The sequence below is a fragment of the Gekko japonicus genome, unplaced genomic scaffold, assembly GCF_001447785.1.
Source record: "Gekko japonicus isolate JY-2015 unplaced genomic scaffold, Gekko_japonicus_V1.1 scaffold3444, whole genome shotgun sequence".
Taxonomy (NCBI): domain Eukaryota; kingdom Metazoa; phylum Chordata; class Lepidosauria; order Squamata; family Gekkonidae; genus Gekko; species Gekko japonicus.
In genome coordinates this window covers 47,748-57,805 of record NW_015175472.1, presented here as the reverse complement: position 1 = coordinate 57,805, position 10,058 = coordinate 47,748, and the positions used below count along the sequence as shown (strand labels likewise).

The following is a 10,058-nucleotide window of genomic DNA, read 5'->3' as shown; positions in this document are numbered from 1 at the left end:
CATATTCCCTTTTTGCCTGCCTGATCACAGACTTGCATTTTATTTGCCACAGCCTGTGTTCCATTTTATCAATCTCACTGAGGACCCTGCCACACGGGGGGGGGGGGGGGGTCTTTGGAAGCCACACCAAAATAGACACGCCACGGCGGGATCACACGGATCCCCTGAGCCGCGGCGCCGTTGCTCCTCGGCACGATCAGATGCCGGGGAGAAAGCCACGGTCAGGAGACCGAGGCAGCCGGCTGCGCATGTGTCTGCATGCACAGTTTGACCAGGAGCCGGGGATTTCCAGGGTTAGGGACGGATCGGGGACGGGTGCGCGCCGCTTCCCAGATGTTGCAATGAGATCGCACCCGTTTGCTGCGGCCCCGATCCATCCTTCTCCCGGGCCAAAACCCTCCGTGTGACCGGGACCTGAGGCTAGCTTTCCACTGTTTAAAGGAAGCCTTCTTACCTTTTACAGCTTCCATTACTTTCTTTGTTAACCATGCAGGCTTTTTTCTATACCTATTTGTGCCTTTCCTAACCTGCGGTAAAAAAAATTTCTGAGCTTCTCAGATTGTAGTTTTAAATAGTCCCCAAGCTTCCCCAATGGTTTTGACCCTTTCTACTTTTCCTTTCAGTTTCTTCCTCACATGTCCCCTCATATCAGAGAATTTACCCCTTTCAAAGTTAAAAGTGGTTGTGTCAGTCTTTTGGGGCAACTCCCTATTTATACAAATGTTGAATTCAATAACATTATGGTCACTGTTCCCAAGCAGTGCAAACACTTTTACATCTCTCACCAGGTCTTGGGCATTACTTAGGCGTTACTTCTTCACAGCAAAAATGTTATAGAACAAACATACAGAGTTAAGAGACCTCAGTACCAACAGTCCTATGCAAATCTATGCACACAGAATCAATTCCTTATCTCTTAAGTGCTAAGTTTCAAGAAGTTCAATGAATATAAGATTGTTTGGGGTGGAATGGGTCTGGATAAGGAGGAGATGTTAAGAGTGAAGTGTGAGGAGGGAGGGCCAAGCAGTACAAATGAAAGTAAAACTTTCTGAGCAGAATACTCCAGAAATTTTGAGATCTGTGTGAGCATATCCTTATGTATGTTTAAGCAAGTACAATACATATGCTATATAATGTTATCATTTTAGTTAAATAAAACAATTTCAATGGTTATTGTTGTTTATTATTTTTCTCCTTCCAGTAAAGTACAGCAGAAAAGTTGTCCAAATATGAATGATTAACCCATTAAACTGGAGATAGTTCACCTTGCAAAGATATCATAATTCTCTATTTCAAGTGGTAAATAACCAATCATTCATTTTCAGATATAACTAAAACTAACCTAAAAAGTTATTATACTAAAATGAAACCTTCATCTGGGTTGTAAATATTAAGGCCAGCAAGAATGACCCTTTATGTAGATAACCATGATTTAAATCAATTTGACTTACATCAAATCCGCCCTGGAAAACTATCCACACCTATAACATCAAGAATCTACACAAGATCCCTGTAAAATAGGCTGGTATTATTGACCCCTCCTTATTGCAGGCAACAGAAATTGGTTTGCCTTTATCTTCATTTTGCGCTGGAGAATAGATGAACAGAGGCTCCCAGAGTCACCGCTTGATCTCTAGATGACTACAGCAATTAAGGGGCATTGGTGACTTTGTGGCTTCTGGGTGTGTTAGTGTTTTGTGTTAACAATCTCCTCTCTTTTAGGATAACTGGGGAATACTTACCAGTGGGAGAGGGACCTCGTAAAGACATACAGAAAGCACTAAGAAAGTGACAAGGATGTTTCCTTAAGTGCTGGAATGGGAATGAACCAGAAAAATCAGGGATTTGTTCCTGTGCAGTTCAAGAACATTATCAGTCCTCTTGATCTGTCACCATCCCAGGCTTTGTTTGAGTTCAAAGACACTGTAGAGGTCAGCCTCAGTCACAACTCCATTTTCATTGCTTAGCACATGCAAAGTAGCAACATCCAATGCAAATAATAATAATAATAACAACAACAACAACAATAATAATAATGTTTGTGCTGCTGTAGTCCCTTTCATTGGGTTGCTTTTTCATCTTTTTAATATGTGCCTCTACAGATTTAATATATTATTGTATCTAATTAGCATTGTGCTGGTTACGTTTTTTAAAATGCTGCTGCTTTTACTTAATTGACTTTTTGGGGGGGTATTTTTGCATTTTGTGTGTGTGTGTGCCCATGCCTGGAGGTCATGGTGACCTCTGGCGACTCCTATGGGGGGCATGGAGGACGTTCAGAGGGGTGACTTGATGGCCTGCCTGCCTCTGCCTCCCGGCCCTGGTATTTTTTGGAGGTCTCCCATCCAAGTACTTGCCAGGGTCGGCCCTTCCTAGCTTCCGAGAACTGACGAGGCTGGACGTGCCTGGTCTATCCAGGTCAGGGCCTCTTTCTTAATTTGCTTTATTGCATTTTATTTTTACGATATGCCTTTTAGGCTGCAGTCCTGAGGATGCTTTCCTGGGAGTAAGCCTATCAGCAAACTAAAAGGATGCATAATTGATACTGAGGTTGTAGGTTGCTTTGATGACCCGAAGCAAGAGGCACATAATAGTTTTTATTACATCCTACCCAAATCACACCAAATAGTGTGTGACCTTTGTGAGCTCTCTAAAGTTCTTCATCTGGCTGGACTGGAGGCTAAAAAGGGAGGTGGAGAAGGAGAAGACACCGCAGACCCTAATTTTAAGGCCCCCTCTGCTCTTCATCCTACATACAATATTAGACAGCTTTCAGGAAAGTGACACTCACAAGTCCTGTGTTGGATCAGGGTCATGGCCAGTTCCATGCATTTTCCAAAGAGGGAGAAGAATTTTGTAGGAGTGGCACCAAGGTGCCAATCCTATCCACACTTACTCGGGAGACAGTCCCATTGAACTACATGGCTCAGTGGCAGAGCCCCTGCTTTCTGCATAGAAAGTCTAAGGTTCCGTCCTCAGTGTATCTAGTGAAAAAAATCAGGCAGGCAACTTGAAAGACAGGCCAACGCTCCCTCTAAGCTGTGGAGTCTTGTGAGCAAAAATTCTACTTTGTGAGCTGCTGGCATTAAAGTTGTGAGCGAGCGATTTGGCTGCTGCATAAATCAGTTTGCTCTGGAGCCATCCTTCCCGAGCTAAGACAAAAATGTGAGAGCCGGAGGCTAAAAAACTGTGAGCAAGGCTAGCTCACACTAACTCAGCTTAGATGGAACACTGTCCGAGACCCCAGAGAGTTGCTGCTGCCCGGGTAGACAATACTGACTTTCACAGACCAATGGTCTGACCACTCAGTATAAGGCAGCTCCATATGGTCATGATATATATATTTGGTGGCCATTTCCTCATTTCGGTCACTCTACCATCAGCCTTTTCTTGCTTCTAAGGCACATTTGTTTTGAAAACATCTCTCCTTCTCCTTTTTCTCCTGTGCAAGTCGCCCATCCTGAGCGTGCCCTCCTAAACCATAATTCCCTGGGGAGAAAACTCCACTGGATAGAACAAAACTCGACTCTGAGAAAGCAGGCATAGGGTTAGCATGGGGGGGGGGGGAAAGCTTCCGAAACGACACTTGACATTAAACTCGCCTCCCCCCCCTTCTTCCCCCTAAACATCTGGCTGCACGCCCCTGAAGTTTCCCCCACCTCCTCCACTCTGCTTTTAGGGGAAATTTACTTCTTCCGTTCACTTGTCAACTTCAGAGCCCGACTCCAACCGGATCTATAATGCACCACCCCACCCTCCCCCACAGGGGGACGCGGCTGACTCAAGTAAGCTCAGATACCTAGGGCCGGGAAGAAGGAAATGGGATTTTTGCCTTTCCTGCCACCTGATCCTGACACTGCATCGGGCCCAAGGGGTTGCAGGATCAGCCTCCCTCCCGGAGGGATGGACAGGAGAGGCCCCGTCCGCCTCCGGAGAGCCTCCCCCCCCCTTACCTGTCCCCGATCAGGATCTGCAGGTACTGCGGCGCCCCAGGGCGAAGAGCGGAGAAGCAAAAGCAAAACCATTTTGCGGCGATTCTGGCCGCCTTTTCCTGTTTCTGCAGAAGCCGGGCAAAGAGGGCAGCGGGGAGGGAGGAGGGGGGCGGGGCGGAAAGAAGAAAGGAGGGGCCGACCAGCATGCGAGCTTAAAAGCATTTCGAAGACTTGAGAGGTTGAAGTTGCAACTGGGGTCGCCAACCTCCAGGTGGACCCGGTAGATCTCCCAGGGTTACAACAGATCTAATTCTCTACACTAGAGAGATCTTCCCCCGGAGAAAAGGGCACTTTGTGCCATTATACAGCCTTTGATTGTGTGGATCACAACAAACTATGGCAGGTCCTTAAAGAAATGAGAGTATCAGACCACCTCACATATCTCTTGAGAAACCTGTATAAGGGTCAAGAAGCGACAGTTAGAACCGGATATGGAACAATTGATTGGTTTAGCATAGGAAAAGGAGTATGACAAGGATGTATATTGTCACCTTGTTTATTTAATATATATGCAGAGCACAACATGCAAAATGCTGGCCTGCATGAATCACAAATGGGAATTAAGATTGCTGGGGAAAAGATCAACAACCTCAGATATGCAGACGATACCACTCTAATGGCAGAAAGTGAAGAGGACCCAAAGAGTCTCTTGCTCAGGGTCAAAGAGGAGAGCGCAAAAGTGGGCTTGGAGCTCAACATCAAAAAAACTAAGATCATGGCATCCGGCCCCATCACTCCTTGGCAAATAGAAGGGGAAGTCGTGGAAGTAGTGACAGACTTCATGTTCCTGGGATCCCAGATCACCGCAGACTGTGACAGCAGCCATGAAATTAAAAGACGCCTGCTCCTTGGGAGGAAAGCGATGGCGAACCTAAACAGCATGATAAAAAGTAGGGACATCACCCTGCCAACAAAAGTCCGCATGGTCAAAGCAATGGTATTCCCAATAGTCATGTATGGCTACGAGAGTTGGACTATAAGGAAGGCCGAGCGCTGAAGAATAGGCTGGTTCAAGGTCTCTCCTCCTCCCCTTGAAGAACAGAAGAGATTGGATTTATACCCCGCCCTTCACTCCCCAAAGGAGTCTCAGAGAGGCATACAATCTCCTTTCCCTTCCTCTCCCCGCAACAGACACCCTGTGAGGTAGGCGGGGCTGAGAGAGCTCTTTTGAGAACTGCTCCTGAGAGAACAGCTCTGAGAGAACTTGTGACTGACCCAGAGAAGAGTCCGCACCCCTAACCACTACACCAAACTGGCTCCTGAAGAGGCAGTGTTGTGTAGTGATTAGATGAGGAGAGCTAAATTCAAATCCCTGTTCATCCAGGAAGTTTGGGGGCTGCCCTGAGCAGACTTCCTCATAGTGAACCTAGATCGCATTTGAAAACAGGCCTGATTCAGCCAGACATGCATCTAGGACACGTTATGTCCTCCTGACGACACACCTCTTTTTTCTTCCATGTAACCCACCTCTTGGGGGTTGGTGTAGGAATAAAATGGGAGGAGAGGAGAACCATCTATGCCCTCCTTAGAAGAAAGAGGTAATAAACGTGGAAGAACATCAGAAATTAATCCGTTTTGCACTTTGGCCACATTACTCACATTTTACTTTTTAGATATATTTTTTTTCAAATTCTCTTGCTCTAACTGAATTTGGAGGGCTTACAGTTCAGTGGTAAAGCAAGTAAGCAAATAGCTGGGGGGGGGGTAATTGCCTTCCATAAACTGCCTTTGCCTTTTAGCGAAGAAATGAATTTTGGAGTTCTGGACTAGAATTTTTACCACACACTATGACTTGATCCAAATTGGTCTTTGACATGCCTGGCAAGTTTACCTCCCTGCATCTCTGTGTTTCCTGAATAAACTTTCTGTTTATAATTTAACAAAGCATCTTTGTTGTCCATCACATAGCTGCACAGTGGTGAACTTCAAAGTTACCCTACTTCAGCAAAAAAAGAAAGAGAGAGAGAGAGAGAGAAGTGTTATAGGGAGGCTCTAGCAAGCAACTGCTGAATTGTAATTTGTAGGCAGATTTGACATTTTCAGTTCTGGTCTCCAGGAACTAAAAATGGCTCTATAAACAGGAATTGTCCCTCTGTAGAAATGTATGTGCCTTGTCAGATCTCGGAAGCTAAGCTGGGTTGTTCCTGGTTAGTATTTGGATGAGAGACCACAGAAGAATATGAGAGTCATGATGCAGAGGCAGGCAATGGCAAACCACCTCTCAATGTCTCTTACTTTGAAAACCTTTTGGGACTGACTTCACGGTAAAAACCACAAGAAAGGTATGCACAGTCTTAAATACTTAAAGGGCCATCTCATCCCATATTGTCCAGCCCACCAGTTGAGATCTGCCCCGGAATCCCTGGTCTCTGTGTCCCCCATTGTTAGAGGAGAGGCTGGTGGCAGTCACAGACATGGCTTTTTCAGTGGTGGCACCTCACTTCTGGCATGCCTCACCATGGAGGCTCAGCGGGTGGTGACTGTGGGGATCAGGCTAAAACACTTCTTTGAGCCAGTACTTTTATTAGGGGTTGATCTTTTCTTTCTTTTTTTAAAAATGATCTGCGTCAGCCTTTTTAAGAGACCCTTGTCATGCAGTGAACTGTTTTATGATGTACTTTAGGGTCTGTCTCTTTTCTTTTTATGCTGTGTTGATCATTTCTAGGGCGGCAAGGTGGCCTAGTATAGCCCAATCTCAATCTTGTCAGATCTCAAAAGATCAAGAGCCAGTTTGGTGTAGTGGTTCAGTGTGCGGACTCTAATCTGGGAGAACTGGGTTTGATTCCCCACTCCTCCACTTGCACCTGCTGATGTGACCTTGGGTCAGTCACAAGCTCTGGCCCAGCTGTTTCTGAAAGAGCAGTTTGTGTCAGAGCTCTCTCAGCCCCACCCACCTCACAGGGTGTCTGTTGTGGGGAGGGGAAGGGAAAGGAGTTTGTAAGCTGCTCTGAGACTCCCAGTGAAGGGTGGGATATAAATCCAATCTCTTCTTCTTTTTCATATTCTTAGCAGGGTCAGTACTTGCTTGGGAGAGGAAGGCAATGGCAAACCATCTCGGTTCGTGAAAAGTACGCAGACGGAGAGTGATTTCAGCAAAGCGTACTTTATTCGATCAGGAATAAGACAGCTTTGGCCGGCTCGCAGGCCGGCTTATATTCCCCGAGAAACTGCCACCCAAAACACCCACCCACTTCCCAATAGGTTATTTTCAGTGGCCGAGAGTCCCATTGGCTCTCGGTCAGGAACCTAGCCCCCTGATTGGAGCGGGCTAGGATCCGCATAGTCCATTGTCTCTTGGAGCGAAGCTCAATGTTTGTCTCTGGACTTGTCTGGACTTGTCAGGACTGTTTGTCTCTGGGCTTGTCTGGACTTGTCTGGACTTGTCAGGACTGGATACATTATGGTTCGTCTCTTGTCATGAAAGCCCCTTGCTGGGGTTGCCATAAGTCGGTTGGTGTCATGGGCCAGCTTGACCAGCCTAAGTCCAGTGTGGCTGAAAACTCCCCAGAAGTCGAGGAGCCACATGCAGCCAGCTCTGAACCAGCTAAAGTTAGTGAATTAGAAAGACATTCAGACCCTCAGTTCCTGTTTTACAGCTCTCTCTCTAACTGAAAATTGTTATTCGGCAGCAGCAACGGTCTACCACCTAACAGGTCCATCAGTTGAGGCAACAGATTCAGCAGTAAACACAAAGGCCTACTCTGCTCCCATGTCTACTCTCAGGATAAGATGGAGGCATGGAGAACGACATCGCAAGCCACTTTGGGTTCTCTTTGGGGAGAAAAACAGGGTCTAAATATTGAAATAGCTGAATTTTGTTGTCTGCCTAGGAATATATGGCTCAGCTGATACAGAAGGCTCAGTGTGTCTCGCCAAATGCTCTGTTGCTCATCTGAAAGTAGCTAAAGTCTTCAGTGCAAAACTGCTGGCCTACAACTGTGGCTCAGTGGTAGAGCATATGCTCGGCATGCAGAAAGTCCTGGGTTGAATCCCGGGTGTCTGCAGCTAAAAGAACCAGGCAGTAGGTGATGTGAAAGGCCTCTACCTGAGACCATGGAGAACTGATGGACCAAGGGTCTGATTCACTATAAGGCAGGTTCGTGATTCACATGAAGAAAGGATTTGGAACTTTGACACTCTCCAGTTAGGTCTTAGTGAGGTATTAGCTAAGTAAATGGAGATGGATGGTTTTATCACCAATTACAGCTACTATGAAAACTGCTTATCTTTTACCTTTATCACAGGCTCTTGCATTTCATTGCTTTTTGACACCACACTTACTGTGTGTTCTTCTCTATAACTATGGGCGTGCATATCTGCCAGCTGCGAACACAATCCATGCATTGGATCAAGAGGACTCTAGGCCACCAACGTTTCTGCCACAGTACGGATTTAAGGCGACGCAGGTGACAGGACTCTTTTAAAAATCTGAAAGCGTCAAAAAAGGAAACAAGCTTTCAATTTGAAAAGTATGCCAAGTTTGCCATCTAGTGGCTAAGGTAATAATTCCACCATTTCACATATATTTTCTTTCTTAACATTTTTATCCCTCTGTTCCTTTGAGGAGCCTAGGGTGGCATACATCAATCTACCCTACTCCATTTTATCCTCACACCACTGACCCTGTAAGGTAGGCTGGGCTGCAGGAGGGTGGGTGGCCCAAGGTCACTCTGTGAACTTCATGGTGGAGTGGGGATTTGAACCTTTGTGTCCCAGATTCTAGTCCAACACTCTAACTACTACTGTACTTTGCCTCTCTTACAAGCTATTATTTATGTTTTCGGCCATGCTTCTCTGAGGGCATCTGGGATCTTTCTGCATCTAATTAATGCTGCATCCCACCTCCTCCCTTTCCTCCCTTATCTGGAGTGACATCCAACCTGATGGAGAATTTCAGTGAAATCAGAAACTTGGTTACTTCTATGTAGCTTTTCATATCGTCTTGTTTTAGCCACTCTGGCACAGTGATTAGAGGGTCAGAGTAGGATCAGTGACAAGCACCTCTGAACCCCCAGATGTTTACTGGGTGGCCTTGGGTCAGTTACCTCTCACTTTCATACTGCTCGCTGGCCTGGCATGGATGCTGTTGGAAAGGGCCCTCGGAGCACTTCCCTGCAGCATCATGATCATGGTGCTTTCAGGCATGTTCCAGGTTTCCCTTGCCTTTTCTGTGATCTTTCCCAAGCCTGTTTTGTTGCATTGCTTTGGGAAAGATCACAGCAAAACATGAATGTGTTGCCAGAGGCACTGCCTTTTACTATTGGGTAGTCCAATACCAAGGCGCTTAGGGCTCTTTAGCTTGGAGAAACGACGACTGAGGGGTGACATGATTGAGGTTTATAAGATTATGCATGGGATAGAGCAGGTAGAGAAAGAGGTACTTTTCTCCCTTTCTCACAATACAAGAACTTGTGGGCACTCCATGAAATTGCTGAGTGGTCGGGTTAGAACAGATAAAAGGAAGTACTTCACCCAAAGAGTGATTAACACTTTGAATTCACTGCCACAGGAGGTGGTGGTGGCTACAAGCATGGACGGCTTCAAAAGGGAATTAGATAAGCATATGGAGCAGAGGTCCATCAGTGGCTATTAGCCACAAGGTATAGATAGGGGCTCTGGGGCAAGTGATGCTCTGTCATCTTGGTGCTTGGGGAGGGGGTCAACAGTGGGAGGGCTTCTAATGACCTGGCCCCACTGGTGGACCTCCTGATGGCACCTGGTATTTATGGCCACTGTGTGATACAGAGTGTTGGACTGGATGGGCCTTTGGCCTGATCCAACATTGGCATCTCTTATGTTCTTATGTCCTTAAGGGCACCCCACTTCTAACCTGATCCAGAGACCCACAAAACTCAGGCCAAGGAAGGCACTCTTGGTTCTGAAACACAGAGTTAGCCACAGCTCTGAAAAGGGCTCTCCATTTTCAGGTGACAGGCAACCTCAGAGCAAGCCTCCAGTCTTCCCCCTCCACCCAGCAGAGATTATGTTTATGGAATAACAGTGAGTTCTAGCAGGTAAAGTATCTACATTTCTGAAGTCTATTTAGTTCTTTGTCTGAATACTTGT

General features: G+C 46.3%; 1 protein-coding gene across 1 annotated transcript in view; it reads right to left on the bottom strand.

Annotated features, from left to right (window-relative positions):
- Positions 1–4,072, bottom strand: part of RNF112 (ring finger protein 112) — a 30,968-nt gene extending 26,896 nt beyond the window's left edge. Inside the window, exon 1 of the mRNA XM_015425958.1 lies at positions 3,954–4,072. The gene's annotated coding sequence lies outside the window, so the exon portion shown is untranslated. The remainder of the gene's footprint in view (positions 1–3,953) is intronic.
- Positions 4,073–10,058: the final 5,986 nt, after the last annotated feature.